Source organism: Mya arenaria, chromosome 3 (genome assembly GCF_026914265.1).
Source record: "Mya arenaria isolate MELC-2E11 chromosome 3, ASM2691426v1".
Classification (NCBI taxonomy): domain Eukaryota; kingdom Metazoa; phylum Mollusca; class Bivalvia; order Myida; family Myidae; genus Mya; species Mya arenaria.
Window position 1 is genome coordinate 28,508,512 of NC_069124.1, and position 17,662 is coordinate 28,526,173.

A 17,662-nucleotide genomic window follows, 5' to 3' on the forward strand; every position below is an offset into this window, starting at 1 on the left:
GACTGTTATCGAATAGCTTAGGTACTTGGTGCAGGAGCAGACTGTTATGGAATAGCTTAGGCACCTGATGTGGATCAGGTTGTAATCGAATAGCTGAAGTACATTTTGATAGAAGAGAATGTGCTTATATAGCTGAAGTACCTGATGGTGGAGCAGAATGTGTATAGAATAGCTGAGGAACTTGATGGTGGAGCATACTGTTAAAAAGGATGAGGTATCTGATAGTTGAGCATACTGTAATAGAATAGCTAGTGTACCTGGTGGTGTAGCAGAATGTAATAGAATAGCTCATGTAAATGAAGGTGGAGCAGACTGTAACAGAAATGATGAGGTAACTGATGGTGAAGAAGACGGTAATAAAAAGCTGAGGTACCTGATAGTGAAGCAGACTTTATTAGAATAGCTAGGGAATCTGATGGTGAAACAGACTGTAATAAAATAGCTATGGTACTTGATGGTGGAGCAAACTATTATAGAACAGCTGAGGTACTTGATGGTGGGGCAGACTGTAATAGAACAGCTGAGGTACCTGATGGTGAAGCAGACAGTAATAGATTAGCTGAGGAACCTGATGATAAAGCAGACTATATTAGAATAGCTGAGGAACCTGATGGTGAAGCAGACTGTAATAGAATAGCTAAGGTACTTCATGGTGGAGCAAACTATTATGGAATAGCTGAGATATCTGATAGTGGAGTTGACTGTTATCGAATAGCTGAGGTACCAGATGGTGGAGCAGGCTGTTATCGAATAGCTGAGGTACCTGATGGTGGAACAGACTGTAAAAGAATAGCCGAGTTTTTTTCTCATTTATTTTGAACATAGATAATATAATAACTGAATGATAATCTCAAACACATTATAAGTCAAAAACATATTTTCAGAATATCAAAAACTAATCACGCACGCGCAAAAAACAAAACACACACACGCGCACACACACACGCACGCACCCCCACACACGCACACACATACACACACTTACACTTCCCCTTCACTTATTGATGATTTTGTGGTTGTGTAAAACAATGGAAAAAAAAAGAATCTATACTATTTATATGCATTCTGGTTCTGTTTACAATCGGTATCTTAATTATTTTAAAATTTATTATAATTTTAATATATTCCATTTGAGAGTGTGGAAATATTTTCGATCGTTTTGCATTGCGATATCTCCTTCATTTTTTTGTCTAAGAGTTAAGTATTGTAAATAGGCATTGAATGATGGGATAGTGTTTTGGTATTTCATTGAGAATATATAAAATTTCATTAATAAAATAAGGAAATTACATATTGGTATGTGTTTAAATTTGATATGGATACCGAAAAATGCCATTTCTTTCGTTATAACGATATGTATCGATCGTTGTTTGATAAAGTCATTTAAGGCACTCCATAGTGGTTTAACTTTCTGACAGTCCCAAAATAAGTGATCTATTGTCTCGGTTTGTACGCTACAAAAATCACAAATCACAAAAATCAAAGTTAGAACTTTTTATTCTACATTTATGCAAATATGTATTTGTGGGTATTATTCTAAGTAAGAATTTATATAGAAAACTTCGTAATGGTGTATCATTCGAGCTTATATAAATTGTATTATATATTTTTTTCCATCCAATATTTTCTATATTCGGGAATGTTAGTTGCCATTTAGTTTCTGATGATGGCTTGATTTTGCTTTTTTGTTGTGTCGAATATAGAAACTTATTTGTTTGTTTCGATTCCTTTATTTTATCTGTAATTATTTGGGGTCTGTTTTGGTTGATATTCTCGGATTTAATTTTCGTTTTCAAATGAATTGGAATACAATTAACTAGTGTCAAATATTTTGAGAGATCGTTTTTATTTATGTCGTATAAGCTTTTTATTTCTTCAAAACTGTAAAACTCATCTACGTTGTAGTCGTATATGTGTTCGAAGAATTGTATGCCTTTTTGATACCATTCTTTAAAATACAGGGTGTGACCGTTTCTTTGTTATTCCAAATTATTGTTTTATTACATTTATGTTTGACTTCTCTTCATAAAATGCGGTTTTTATTTTTAACCAGGATTTTAGTACATCATTTAGGAAAGTTCCTTCTGGTGTTTTATAATTTATAACTGTTTGATCAAAATCTGATTCTAGTAGTAGTTCATTACCGTAGTTTTTTAGGTTTGAATGAAAGAACACTTTCCGGTCTCCATTATTTAACGGGTCTATATGTATATTTATCCATAATGCTTTAATTGAATTCAAAAATATTTTTATATATGTAAGCTTAAGTCCACCGTGTTCATAGTCTTGGTAAAGAATAATTATTATTATTTTATCCGGTTTTCCATTCCACATAAAATCAAAAGTGTATTTTTTAAATCATCTATCATTTGTTTAGTTGGATTAGCTAGTACAGTAAATGGATGAATGATGTTAGGTAAAGCAAACGTTTTAATTACCGTAACTTTTCCCATCAGTGTCAGTTTTCTGTGTTGCCATTGTTTTAATACGTTTCTAAACTCTTGAATTTTTTTATCATATATATTTCTTGTAATATTTGCATTTCTGTCATTTGTAAATGTCATTCCTAAAGTGGTAGCATAATCGGATATCCATTTTTGGTGTTGCAAAATTGTATATTTGAGTTTTGAAATGATTCCACTCTCATAATTATTGATTTATTGGTGTTCAGGTTTAGGCATGAGCATTTTGATAACATTTCTAGGGTTTTTACGAGTGTTTCAAAGGATTTTTTGTCACCATTATTGAAAAATGTTGAATCATCGGCAAAAAAGGTTTGCTTTATAATTTTGTCATTAATTTTAATACCTTTTATGTCGTCGTTTAGTGCAATATAGTTAGATAGTGTTTGTAAGCAAATTATAAACAATGTAGCCGACAATGGGCTGCCCTGTCGAACGCCTTTTTCGAGTCCAAATGACTGCAATGTATCTCCATTATTAATTATCAGACTCTGAATGTTGTTGTGAATAGAGTTTTACCCATTTTAAAATATCTGGTCCAAACTTTAATGATTTTATGCATTCAATGATAAAACTGGTTTAAACTGTCAAAAGCTTTAGCAAAGTCTATAAAATATTCTATGATTTCAAAAAATACCCTTACGTTTTCTCCTATATATCTACCCTTAACAAACCCAGATTGTTCATGACTTATAATTGATGGAAAAGCTATTTTTATTCGACTGTTAATGGCTTTAGTTGCTATTTTATAATCTACGTTAAGTAATGTAATGGGTCTCCAGTTAGTTAGTTCATCAAGGTCCTTATTTAGTTTCGGTATAAGTGTTATTAATCCCTGTTTCTGAAGTTGTGTTAAATGTCCTGTTAAATGATTTAATAAGGTGTTGTTGTATGTGTTTCCAAAAGGATTTTTAAAATTCTGCAGTTAATCCATCAGAGCCCGGGATTTTATTGTTTTGCATAATTATCTTAAAGGGCTAGCACCCTTCCTTCCTCCTCATTTGACGTTAACCAACATGGAGGCCGGCATATGCTTTAGGTCAACGATCATAGCTCTTTCTAAATGTAAGCATATTAGTAATTGCATAGTTCATTGCACATTAAGTGCATATCGGGGTCATTTGTCAAGTTTTGTTTAAGAATAACAGAAACATTAATTTGTGAACGAATGTTGTAATTATTTTAAAAGATAAGAGAACGAAAAGAAACGATTGGTTGCAGCTCCCATTTTAAAAGAGTTAGTTTAAAGTTCCATAGATAGGTTGCTTAATCCTTAGTTTACCTTATGACTTATTTTCAGTGTTCAATCTATATCTTCACATTTCTCAATTTCCATAGTTTCAACAGACAGTGTTGTAAGATCTAAGTAAAGTTGTTTGTTCGTGAAATTTTATCAATTTGGTTCTGCGTGATATTTGATAATTCGCTTAATCGCTGAAAGCTTAAGTGCGAGGTCGATCGAAAGGCTATAAAACTAAATTGATATATTGTGAATATCGAGATAATAAACGAGCCTTCAGTATTTTAAAACAGAAGTGATCACTAAGACAAAACCCTTATTGTCATAAATCAGCCACATGACTCAGCTACTGCCCGTTCTATGCAAAACTAGTGCATTCAACTGAATGAAAAAAGAATGTCACCGACTCATTAGTTGCCAATTTATTTTTTCGCTTGTCATGTCAAGCAAGGTTATCAGCAAAAAAAAAACAGTGTGGTAATGCACATATCAATGTCTTATTTTCATCAAATGGAAGAGAAAAAAACACTTAATTTGAAACTCAATTGCCTAACAAGATCGTTACTAGTGTAAATATTGAGAAATTCATAGCCTGTGGATCTGTACAGTGCTTGTTTGTAGCTGAATCTCAAAAACAATGTAGGGCAATATACTTCCTCTCATCTTTTCCCTCTTGGTCAGTGGCTAGTATGTTTTTTCTGTTTACTAAATGTTGTGTCTTTGAGTTTTTTTTATAGTGGCCAGTTCCTTGAATTCATTTCAATTAGGCTTTTTTTATTATATGTTTTACGATCGACCAGAGTTGTGAAGTGTCAGAGGAGGAGGAAATAAAACTACAAATAAAATTACATTTCTGGAATTTTATTTTTTGGTCGGGAAAAAACACACACAGAAAAGCAAAAGCTATGATGTATTCTCTATGATTTTCTATTTTAATGTCAAGTCAATATGTAAGTGTGTGCACATTTGTTTTTGCTTTATCTGACAAGTTCACTCATATTTTCATGTATCACTCTTTATACTTTGTAAATGCATGTTATAATAGACAAGTGACATAAAAAATCAATTATTTTCGGTAAATTTATTTGCCATTTAGAGTTTAAGGAATCGGCTGTCACTTCACTGTGTTGTCTTGGCTGCAAATTGTCTGATACCAATTCACGAACCATGTCATTGTTACAGTTAGCAAAAGAGCTTTTTTGTTTCCTTCTTTACAGGGAATATTCATCCGCCAGGAACTAGCGATCCAGGATCTTGTAAATCAACTGATTATAGCTGTCTGATAAAACAAAAGCTGTCTATCCAACAGTGATTCAAATATAACTAGTTGTCCATCACACATTCTGTCCAACAAGCAGTCCAAACAACACTGGTGGTCCAACCAACACTTCCGGTCCAACCATTTATAGTAACGGTTGTTCAACCAACACGTATGGTCCATCCTATAAAGCAGTCCAGTAAGCAATAGATGCCCAACCAACAATAGAGTTTCAACATGCACTAGCTTACATCATGTTGCTACCAATCTAGCAGCCCAACCGATTGTAGTGATGTTCTTCATTGAAAGTGATGGTCTCAGTAGACAACATCAGCATATTTGAATCATATCTGTAAAGAAAGGAATGGAACATTAAAAGTATATTTTTTATAAAAAAAAATAAGTTAATCTCAGACTTATTTATGGATGGGTTTTAAGACAATCAGGACCCCGATTTAATTCCAGGCCAGGGTGTATGTGACTAGTCCGGTGGCCATCATAATGTTTAAACATAACTAACTAGTAACAAATCATTTAGAAGCTGAGAACACTACAATGGTGACAGCATAACATAATTACTCTTTTTAAGTAAAATTTTTATTACATAGTAATAAAACACACAGAGCAGTATAAATATCATAATTTATATTGATGATGATTTATATATGTTTATTCATAAGACTATTACATAGTTATACTGTACCTGGTAATCTACATACAGACATCCTCATTATCGATTATCACTGTCAGATAGTAAAACAGCCTAATGTATTATTTGTGTTAATTTTCAAAACAAATGTTTTAGAATAGATCATATGTTTTGTTTTAATAATACTCCAATAAGAAAAGTAACCGCAGTCTTTTCTGAACCATCTACCCCACCCACCAGAACTAAACTGTCCAGGTAAACATTCAAGCGATTTATAGCTGATGACATTCAAACCTGGAACGATAATAAGTCCATATTTATCGCTGTTATTATACTTCGTTATAACCCGGAAATAAACCGGAAGTCACCCTGCCGCAAAGGATTATCCGGGTGAGCTTAAACCCGGAACCAGGTATCGATATCGAGAAAAGTCGTTATCACAGTTTATGATGCCGGATTATGTTGATACCGTGTTATTTAAAGTATGCAATTAATAACGGACCGTGGATACTTGATTTATCATCTAATATTAACCATGATATCAACATCGGTATCAGAAAGTGATACCGGATACCGGGGGATACCAGGTACCGGATACCAGGTTTTTAGCACCAGCCTGCAAGTCCGATGAATGTTTTTCATTGGCTTAAACTTTTTCAGAAATGTTTGTAACACCAATATTTTTTACAGCTATTGCGATGTCCTCTGCTTTTAATGATTTGCCGCGATAAAGTTTCATCGGCGGAAATAAAGAAAAACCGAAATCACATTTTATTTTAAAAATGAGTTTTTTTTGAGCGGCTGTGTTCGTAAAACATAGAATCAAATAAAAAAGGCCTCATGACTGTTTAAAATTTGAAGCTGTTCAGTATTTATATCAAACATACGGTAAACATAAATGTGATATCAAGCCTAAAACAAACAAGAATCTTCAGCTATCAGTGCTTCAGTTGATCCTGCTTATCATAATGGCCTCTGCACGCTCACTCACACAACTTTACATGCATGAAAGCAAAAACTGATGGTACTACACCTTTAGTCATTCGTAATTCGCATAGTCGGATATACAAAAACGAGGAAGTTATTGTCAGGAATTACAAATCTTATTTTACCATGAGCATTATGAATCCAAAATCAAAATCCCGTCACAGCATGAAACTAACCAAAACAAAACAACAAATCCATAGACAATACCGCAGTAAAAATCGCTATAATTTGCGTCGCCAATTTTGGAAAATAAAATAATAATAATAATAATAATAATAATAATAATAATAATAATAATAATAATAAAAATAACAATAATAGAAATAACAATGATAAAACTTATAATAATAACGACTTATCATTATTATTATCATTATTATTATTATTATTGTTTTCATTAGTTGTACTGGTATGTTGGACTCTTTATGCCTACTACGTTCCTAGTTTGCAAAATAATAACGTAAAACGTTCAAGATATTCGATACAATCACAGCATAATACAAAAAATGACTTACGATTGCTCCGGGTTTTTTTCTCGCACAGTTTTGATAAGACTAGTAATCAATTCGGTACCCGCCTTACAAATTAAGATTTATGTTACGTGCATGTTAATGTTGACAAGTATTGATGTTTGTCAGGTATCAGTTTAAAGTTCAAAAATGAATACTCGACCCTCTTTGCAGTCTGTTTTCGAAAAATGAACTTTCGATTTAAATATTAATTTCCGTCTATGTGGAGTATAATGCAGCTCCGTCATATGTTTTTTTTTTTATTTAATTTGCGCCCAAGAAAAGTTCACAATGTACGAATAACACTCCTGTTGCGATTCATTAAATACACTTTTATCCTTTTAATAACTAACTGCCAAAAGGACAACGTGAAATGACCACGAAACGCCTTTACGTCATTTACTTCAATGAACAATCGAGATGAATTAAAATAGACGTAGCTCTTTTATGTTTTTATTTTAATTTACGACCCCAAAACGTTCATGACATACGATTTACATTCCTGTTGCGATTCAGTGTATGAACATTTATCCTTTCAATTGCATATATTTGAGGATTTAAATTCATATCGGGGTTATTTATGCAATATTGATCGCAAACAGGCAAAATATTATTTCCTTCATTTGAGTTAAACGAATAAGAAGGAAATTATTTTCCTTGTTTATAATGAAATAATCGCCAGTTCGCGATTTATAAGCACAAGGTACACAATGTACGCATATGAATGTCAAGGCATTCAGCTTTGGGGAACCGATCCATTCACATCAATTCAATTTATTCTTAAGATTTACAAGAGCATGTTTATTGTGAAAGTTTTCTGCTACTTAGCAATTTCATCATATCAATGATCAAGTTGAACAAACCCATGTTACATACATTTGTAAAGCTTGATAAAGTACCTATACATGAATAATAAAACTGATATATTTTCTATACATCCTTGTTAAAGAGCTAATGGGTGATAAGCCCGACATCAAGTAGTACGAGACAAATCCTGTAAATCTGGATGACGAACGGGCAGAGGTTTCTGAGTTTTCAATTTTCCCGGCCAGTCGACTACGTCTGTAAGCTCCATTTTTGTCATGCATGTTGTTACAGAGACATACTTTGCTCATGTTGCTAGTTAATGCTGTGTGTTAATGTGTTAATCGGTTTCCCAAGTGCCTCACTGAGACTTCCAAAATAATACCATTTAAAACTATTGATTTTGTTGTTTTCTATAGGATGTTATAGAATGGTATTCAGGGTAGTGATATTTCTCACGAGGCGCATTTATGTCTCGAAGAAGACTAACTATGCGAAACAGCCTCAGCAACGCCCTTTACGTATTTTTGTTCGCAGCCGTTTCCTAAAGTACTGAGAACTATATAAAGGTAAATTAATAAAGTAAAATTAATATAGTTCGGTGAACCGTAGCAAGGCACGAAATACGTTTTCTTCAACCGTTTTAACCAAGAGCTTTAATCAATACATATATATGGACTGAATACACATGGTTTGGTAGTAAATATTTAGGGGATATTATGATAGGACGCTTTTTCTGGTGACCTGTATCACGTCGACTTCAGTGTGTAAACATGTCTTCGTCGAAACCAAACGCACGAACGAGACGTGAAACAGGTCACCAGAAAAGTGTTCTATCGTAATATTCAATTTATTTTATACTCCTCTGTTTAAATATTTCCCTTTTCGGTTTTAATTTCATTTAAATTAGCCGCTATCTGCCCAATTTCTATATATGACTTGCGCGTATGAGTAAGTTTTGTATTTGTGTGTATTGAAGTGAAGGAAAGCTACACCAGCTAAACAAGTCAACAGATACAGAATGTGACAGCATACAATCTTAAACAACAAAAAGCGGTATTATGTTTAACGAGTATAAACAAATCGACTTTTCTCATACCATACGAGGGAAGTTAAAACACAAACTAAACAAAAGCCTCTTTTAAAACTCTAATTTAGAGAAGGAAATTTATTGGAGTATTTATTTCCTTTACGAAAGTCAACAAAAACGACGTTTGTTTATATCAAATGTCGAAACTCAAATGGATTTTGCTGTATTTCTTCCTTTCTCCATTCGGAAACAAATTTAACGATTTAATAGTTTTAATATATCTACCTTAATGCTTCTCTTAATGTATGTTTATTGGCAATAGCAGGAAATGCTTGCCTTTAGCCAAAATTAACATTTAATTTCAGAAATATCTGTATTAAATGAAGCAACAAAGAAGTTAGAATGATCATAGTCATATTCACAAGTTTATACTTCGATTTGCGTCGTTTACATAGATGATTTTGAGTTTGTATTATTTATACATATTTACATGTTGTGACCTTTAGTTATATGATATAACGGACCAATAAACAATAGTCCGAAATGATTTTCTATCTTTTATCTAAATAAAAAAGTATATAACTCAAATTAACTGAGTTGTCTTTCCCCTCAAAGTATGTCTAAACAAACTTAAAAGCAAATGTATATGCTTTTAATTTTTACTTTAAACAGACAAAAAGGAGACCAATTTCTAAATAAAAAACCCCGCATGATATCGTCAATATTATACACTAATACTGAATATAATAATTATATTTCATATTTAAAGCCTATCGGAAAATATACGTATATTGTGTACTGTTACTTTAGCGATTTATACATTTCAAAGGTTAAAATAATTTACTGAAAGGTAAATTTGATATCAAACAAGTACAATAGAATGCATAATTCGAGAAGCATTATGGGAAACTGTCAGTATTTCGGATTTCCTTCATTGTCTTAACTATCATTCATTAATGAGAAACATATTTGCATAGAAAACAGCTTACGGTTTGTGAAGAAAAGTGCAGATTGTCGGATGTCAAGGCGGATAGCAACGAGAAACTGATAAACCCGGCGAAATCTAGACGCTGATTGGTCAGCCGGGTACAGACCAGCTAGTTTGACTGACATATCGCGTTATGTTAATTGCGTAATCATTTAGTGCATATATATAAAACAAATACTTGTTTTGGTGAAAATATAACTAACTGCACGTTTTTTTTGCATTAATATACTAAGGTCTGCTTTCAGACAGACGGTATCGGAGTCTTTGCTATTAAAATTGTTATATTTGGAAGGTTGCGTCCCAAATCTAATACCGAACCAACTGTAGTGGCTCAGAATGATTTAGTTATGTTAACTTTTCAAAGTGTATTTATATCCAACTGACATCTCTAAACCTTTTTGACATTTTAACTACAAGAATAATAAAAATTATGAATTTAACTGCATTTAACGTCATTACAGAAATGCAACAAACCAAAAGTATATTCTATTCGCATAAAAAGTCTCTTCGGAATTTGAATATCACGTGTCTTTATTTAAGGCCCATTAAGTTGTAGTAATGTAAACTTTTCAAAGTGTATATTTATCCATATGAATTGTCTTTAACATTTGTAGTACAATAACTGAGGTATCTGATGGTGCAGAGTAGTAGAGTAATAGAGTAAAGGAGGTGTCCGCGTAGTACAATAACGGAGGAATCTGAAGAGGAACCAGAGTTTGATGAAGTAACGAACGGATCCGATTAAAAACAATATAATCGAAATACAGAGGTATTCGGTGATGAGGCAGACCTTTACAGAGGTGCCCGATGAAGTGACTGCGTAATTTATAACCGATGTGTCAACTGACTACGTTATGAGGCGTAAGATAGGCGTTCAAACTTAATTTTGTTTATTTTTGTATAAATCTTACCAACAGGAATAGAGCAGTGCTATATTACACGCGTGTTATACTAAACAAAATGCGTTTTGGCTATATCAAACCAGAAACAAGGTATACCTTGTTATAAAAATAAATACTCTTTAAGCATCAGAATTAAAGTAAATTTGTAAAGATATTTACAATAACCCGTGTTTATACAAACATTAATTTATATACCTGTATTTATATATTGTACACTTCTAATGTAATAAAGGCGACCGAAAGCCGTTTGAACTTGTAATGTATGTAGGAAACAATACAAGAAACACAGTGCGTTGATTGATAATGGGCATTTATTCAAAATGCCATAAAATAAAATCAAAGTCAACAAGAATACGTTGACCAGTGTTACTTTATGTTTCCCGTATTACAATATCTGGGTGGGTAGACCGCAAAAAGGCAAAGCCGCCGACACCCAGAGATACCGGCGTGGGGAAGAAATGTATTAAACGAATGCAATACGGTAGAATTAAAAGAGTATAATAAGAGTAAAAAATAGTTAGGGTGCACACTGGTTATTTCATAGTAAATGAGTAAAATCCAACAGACATGTTTACTAAACAACACAATTGAAAGAAAGCATGACACCTCGATATTGTCCTTAAGCCATCGATGATACATACTAAACACGAGTTGCGGCCTTAAACCATAAACACATCATATGTATAAAACATTTAACACTACTCCAAAAGATATACGCATACAATTGAAGGCGATGTATGGGTACAAAAGATATACATATGAGGTAATACATTTTGAAATATTGGCATAAAATGGCGTATCCCTGAGAAGCATAAATGCAATACTGAGATCATAAACGTGACAGCAATGTGATACATAAAATACATATGAAACAAAGCATACAAATGTGGTGGCGACCCACTATTTATTAATATTGGACTGTGGCCTTTAATCATCAGCGCCTGCACATATGAGTTGTGGCTTTTGACCAGCAGCCATCCACCAATAGATAAACCATGGCCTTAAACCATCGGCATTGATCAAGCTCGTGTGGGAGGAACCATCCGTTTATCAGCCTGATCGTACAGACACGTGTCAGTAAAACGCTGCATTCTACTTGGTGGGTATAATGCACTGGTATGAGTTGGCACTTAAACAGGCAGCTCTTGAGTAAATAAAGGGGAGCGCAGTGGAGGGGAGCGTAGTGGAGTATACCTGTCGCCTTGAACAGTCAGTTGAACCATGGCGCATAGAATGACAGTTAGGGATTTGTCAAAAGGGGCGAGGTGGGTTGGCGAATGTATATTTTAAACGCTTTTGACTTCCAGCGACTCAAGTTGCGAATATGGGAAACCGACATGTTGTTTGGATGGGCCAGTGTCGCGCCAATAATACGAAAAGAGTGGGCTGTGAACTGGCTTGGATCCATGTGACAAACCGTCACGTATGATCGCAGGATGGACCGAAACATGGTTGAAGTGACTGGCGTGCCTGATCGTTAAATAAAGAGTGGACCAGTGTAGTGTGATGTTAAAGCTAAATAGCACAATAGTTCCGTCAACGGACAGAGCTTGACTGAAGATTGTCTGGCAAATGGGATAATGCAGGGTAGACCTTAGGAATGTTTGTACTGAAACATCGTCGTGTTCTCATATTGAAAAGTAACATTTTTCCTTTGCAGTACGTTTTGGGAACCTTTAGAAAAATCTGAAATTCGCCTACACGGAACAAACCGAAAAAGGCCATTAAAACATCATAAGCACTCTGGTGTATCGGTTTGCGACCGTTTGTTTGGGAGCTCTCAATAGAGGCAACAAGTTTGCGGTAGGGAATGACAGACGTTTGTCCGAATTATGATTGCACCGAAGATGTACAAAAGCTTTTTAACCAAGAATGAGTCAGAAGGGTTGGGCAAACAATGTAGTTTATGTATGTAGCTTAAGGCAGAGAAATAAGTTGTGGCGGTGGAAGCCTGTAGGTGGCGGTTGTTGCAGAAAGCAATAAACTGAGCCAATTGAGCAGGAGAAACCAGGAAAACTGGGGAGGCGAATTGATAGGTTTTGTGAAAAGTTTTATAATGGGCATTCTTATAACTGGCTTTAGTGGAAGAAGCCAAGGACAAGTCTTATATCCGGAAATTGGCCCGGTTCAAGCGAGATTTCCAAGAGCATGTTTATTGTGAAAGTTTTCTGCTACTTAGCAATTTCATTATATCAATGATCAATTTGTTTTCATTTGTCTTCAACGAACAAACCCATGTTACATACATTTGTAAAGCTTGATAAAGTCCCTTTAAATGAATAATAAAACTGATATATTTTCTATACATCCTTGTTAAAGAGCTAATGGGTGATGAGACCCGACATCAAGTAGTACGAGACACATCCTGTAAATCTGGATGACGAACGGGCAGAGGTTTCTGAGTTTTCCCCAAAAGGAGGGTATTCAATTTTCCCAAGCCAGTCGACTACGTCTGTAAGCTCTATTTTTGTCATGCATGTTGTTACAGAGACATACTTTGCTCATGTTGCTAGTTAATGCTGTGTGTTAATATGTTAATCGGTTTCCCAAGTGCTTCACTGAGACTTCCAAAATAATACCATTTAAAACTATTGATTTTGTTGTTTTCTATAGGATGTTATAGAATGGTATTCAGGGTAGTGATATTTCTCACGAGGCGCATTTATGCCTCTAAGAAGTCTAACTATGCGAAACAGCCTCAGCAACGCCCTTAACGTATTTTTGTTCGCAGCCTTTTCCTAATGTACTGAGAACTATATAAATGTAAAGTAATAAAGTAAAATTACTATAGTTCGGTGACCCGTAGCAAGGCACGAAATACGTTTTCTTCAACCGTTTTAACCAAGAGCTTTAATCAATACATATATATGGACTGAATACACATGGTTTGGTAGTAAATATTTAGGGGATATTATGATAGGACGCTTTTTCTGGTGACCTGTATCACGTCGACTTCCGTGTGTAAACATGTCTTCGTCGAAACCAAACGCACGAACGAGACGTGAAACAGGTCACCAGAAAAGTGTCCTATCGTAATATTCAATTTATTTTATACTCCTCTGTTTAAATATTTCCCTTTTTCGGTTTTAATTTCATTTAAATTAGCCGCTATCTGCCCAATTTCTATATATGACTTGCGCGTATGAGTAAGTTTTGTATTTGTGTGTATTGAAGTGAAGGAAAGCTACACCAGCTAAACAAGTCAACAGATACAGAATGTGACAGCATACAATCTTAAAACAACAAAAAGCGGTATTATGTTTAACGAGTATAAACAAATCGACTTTTCTCATACGAGGGAAGTTAAAACACAAACTAAACAAAAGCCTCTTTTAAAACTCTAATTTAGAGAAGGAAATTTATTGGAGTATTTATTTCCTTTACGAAAGTCAACAAAAACGACGTTTGTTTATATCAAATGTCGAAACTCAAATGGATTTTGCTGTATTTCTTCCTTTCTCCATTCGGAAACAAATTTAACGATTTAATAGTTTTGATATATCTACCTTAATGCTTCTCTTAATGTATCAGTATCAGTTTCTGTTTATTGGCAATAGCAGGAAATGCGTGCCTTTAGCCAAAATTAACATTTAATTTCAGAAATATCTGTATTAAATGAAGCAACAAAGAAGTTAGAATGATCATAGTCATATTCACAAGTTTATACTTCGATTTGCGTCGTTTACATAGATGATTTTGAGTTTGTATTATATTTACATATTTACATGTTGTGACCTTTAGTTATATGATATAACGGACCAATAAACAATAGTCCGAAATGATTTTCTATCTTTTATCTAAATAAAAAAGTATATAACTCAAATTAACTGAGTTGTCTTTCCCCTCAAAGTATGTCTAAACAAACTTAAAAGCAAATGTATATGCTTTTAATTTTTACTTTAAACAGACAAAAAGGAGACCAATTTCGTCAATATTATACACTAATACTGAATATAATAATTATATTTCATATTTAAAGCCTATCGGAAAATATACGTATATTGTGTACTGTTACATTAGCGATTTATACATTTCAAAGGTTAAAATAATTTACTGAAAGATAAATTTGATATCAAACAAGTACAATAGAAAGCATAATTTGAGAAGCATTATGGGAAACTGTCAGTATTTCGGATTTCCTTCATTGTCTTAACTATCATTCATTAATGAGAAACATATTTGCATAGAAAACAGCTTACGGTTTGTGAAGAAAAGTGCAGATTGTCGGATGTCAAGGCGGATAGCAACGAGAAACTGATAAGCCCGGCGTAATCTAGACGCTGATTGGTCAGCCGGGTATCGACCGGCTAGTTTGACTGACATATCGCGTTATGTTAATTGCGTAATCATTTAGTGCATATATATAAAACAAATACTTGTTTTGGTGAAAATATAACTAACTGCACGTTTTTTTTGCATTAATATACTAAGGTCTGCTTTCAGACAGACGGTATCGGAGTCTTTGCTATTAAAATTGTTATATTTGGAAGGTTGCGTCCCAAATCTAATACCGAACCAACTGTAATGGCTCAGAATGATTTAGTTATGTTAACTTTTCAAAGTGTATTTATATCCAACTGACATCTCTAAACCTTTTTGACATTTTAACTACAAGAATAATAAAAATTATGAATTTAACTGCATTTAACGTCATTACAGAAATGCAACAAACCAAAAGTATATTCTATTCGCATAAAAAGTCTCTTCGGAATTTGAATATCACGTGTCTTTATTTAAGGCCCATTAAGTTGTAGTAATGTAAACTTTTCAAAGTGTATATTTATCCATATGAATTGTCTTTAACATTTGTAGTACAATAACTGAGGTATCTGATGGTGCAGAGTAGTAGAGTAATAGAGTAAAGGAGGTGTCCGCGTAGTACAATAACGGAGGAATCTGAAGAGGAACCAGAGTTTGATGAAGTAACGAACGGATCCGATTAAAAACAATATAATCGAAATACAGAGGTATTCGGTGATGAGGCAGACCTTTACAGAGGTGCCCGATGAAGTGACTGCGTAATTTATAACCGATGTGTCAACTGACTACGTTATGAGGCGTAAGATAGGCGTTCAAACTTAATATTGTTTATTTTTGTATAAATCTTACCAACAGGAATAGAGCAGTGCTATATTACACGCGTGTTATACTAAACAAAATGCGTTTTGGCTATATCAAACCAGAAACAAGGTATACCTTGTTATAAAAATAAATACTCTTTAAGCATCAGAATTAAAGTAAATTTGTAAAGATATTTACAATAACCCGTGTTTATACAAACATTAATTTATATACCTGTATTTATATATTGTACACTTCTAATGTAATAAAGGCGACCGAAAGCCGTTTGAACTTGTAATGTATGTAGGAAACAATACAAGAAACACAGTGCGTTGATTGATAATGGGCATTTATTCAAAATGCCATAAAATAAAATCAAAGTCAACAAGAATACGTTGACCAGTGTTACTTTATGTTTCCCGTATTACAATATCTGGGTGGGTAGACCGCAAAAAGGCAAAGCCGCCGACACCCAGAGATACCGGCGTGGGGAAGAAATGTATTAAACGAATGCAATACGGTAGAATTAAAAGAGTATAATAAGAGTAAAAAATAGTTAGGGTGCACACTGGTTATTTCATAGTAAATGAGTAAAATCCAACAGACATGTTTACTAAACAACACAATTGAAAGAAAGCATGACACCTCGATATTGTCCTTAAGCCATCGATGATACATACTAAACACGAGTTGCGGCCTTAAACCATAAACACATCATATGTATAAAACATTTAACACTACTCCAAAAGATATACGCATACAATTGAAGGCGATGTATGGGTACAAAAGATATACATATGAGGTAATACATTTTGAAATATTGGCATAAAATGGCGTATCCCTGAGAAGCATAAATGCAATACTGAGATCATAAACGTGACAGCAATGTGATACATAAAATACATATGAAACAAAGCATACAAATGTGGTGGCGACCCACTATTTATTAATATTGGACTGTGGCCTTTAATCATCAGCGCCTGCACATATTAGTTGTTGCTTTTGACCAGCAGCCATCCACCATTGATCAAGCTCGTGTGGGAGGAACCATCCGTTTATCAGCCTGATCGTACAGACACGTGTCAGTAAAACGCTGCATTCTACTTGGTGGGTATAATGCACTGGTATGAGTTGGCACTTAAACAGGCAGCTCTTGAGTAAATAAAGGGGAGCGCAGTGGAGGGGAGCGTAGTGGAGTATACCTGTCGCCTTGAACAGTCAGTTGAACCATGGCGCATAGAATGACAGTTAGGGATTTGTCAAAAGGGGCGAGGTGGGTTGGCGAATGTATATTTTAAACGCTTTTGACTTCCAGCGACTCAAGTTGCGAATATGGGAAACCGACATGTTGTTTGGATGGGCCAGTGTCGCGCCAATAATACGAAAAGAGTGGGCTGTGAACTGGCTTGGATCCATGTGACAAACCGTCACGTATGATCGCAGGATGGACCGAAACATGGTTGAAGTGACTGGCGTGCTTGATCGTTAAATAAAGAGTGGACCAGTGTAGTGTGATGTTAAAGCTAAATAGCACAATAGTTCCGTCAACGGACAGAGCTTGACTGAAGATTGTCTGGCAAATGGGATAATGCAGGGTAGACCTTAGGAATGTTTGTACTGAAACATCGTCGTGTTCTCATATTGAAAAGTAACATTTTTCCTTTGCAGTACGTTTTGGGAACCTTTAGAAAAATCTGAAATTCGCCTACACGGAACAAACCGAAAAAGGCCATTAAAACATCATAAGCACTCTGGTGTATCGGTTTGCGACC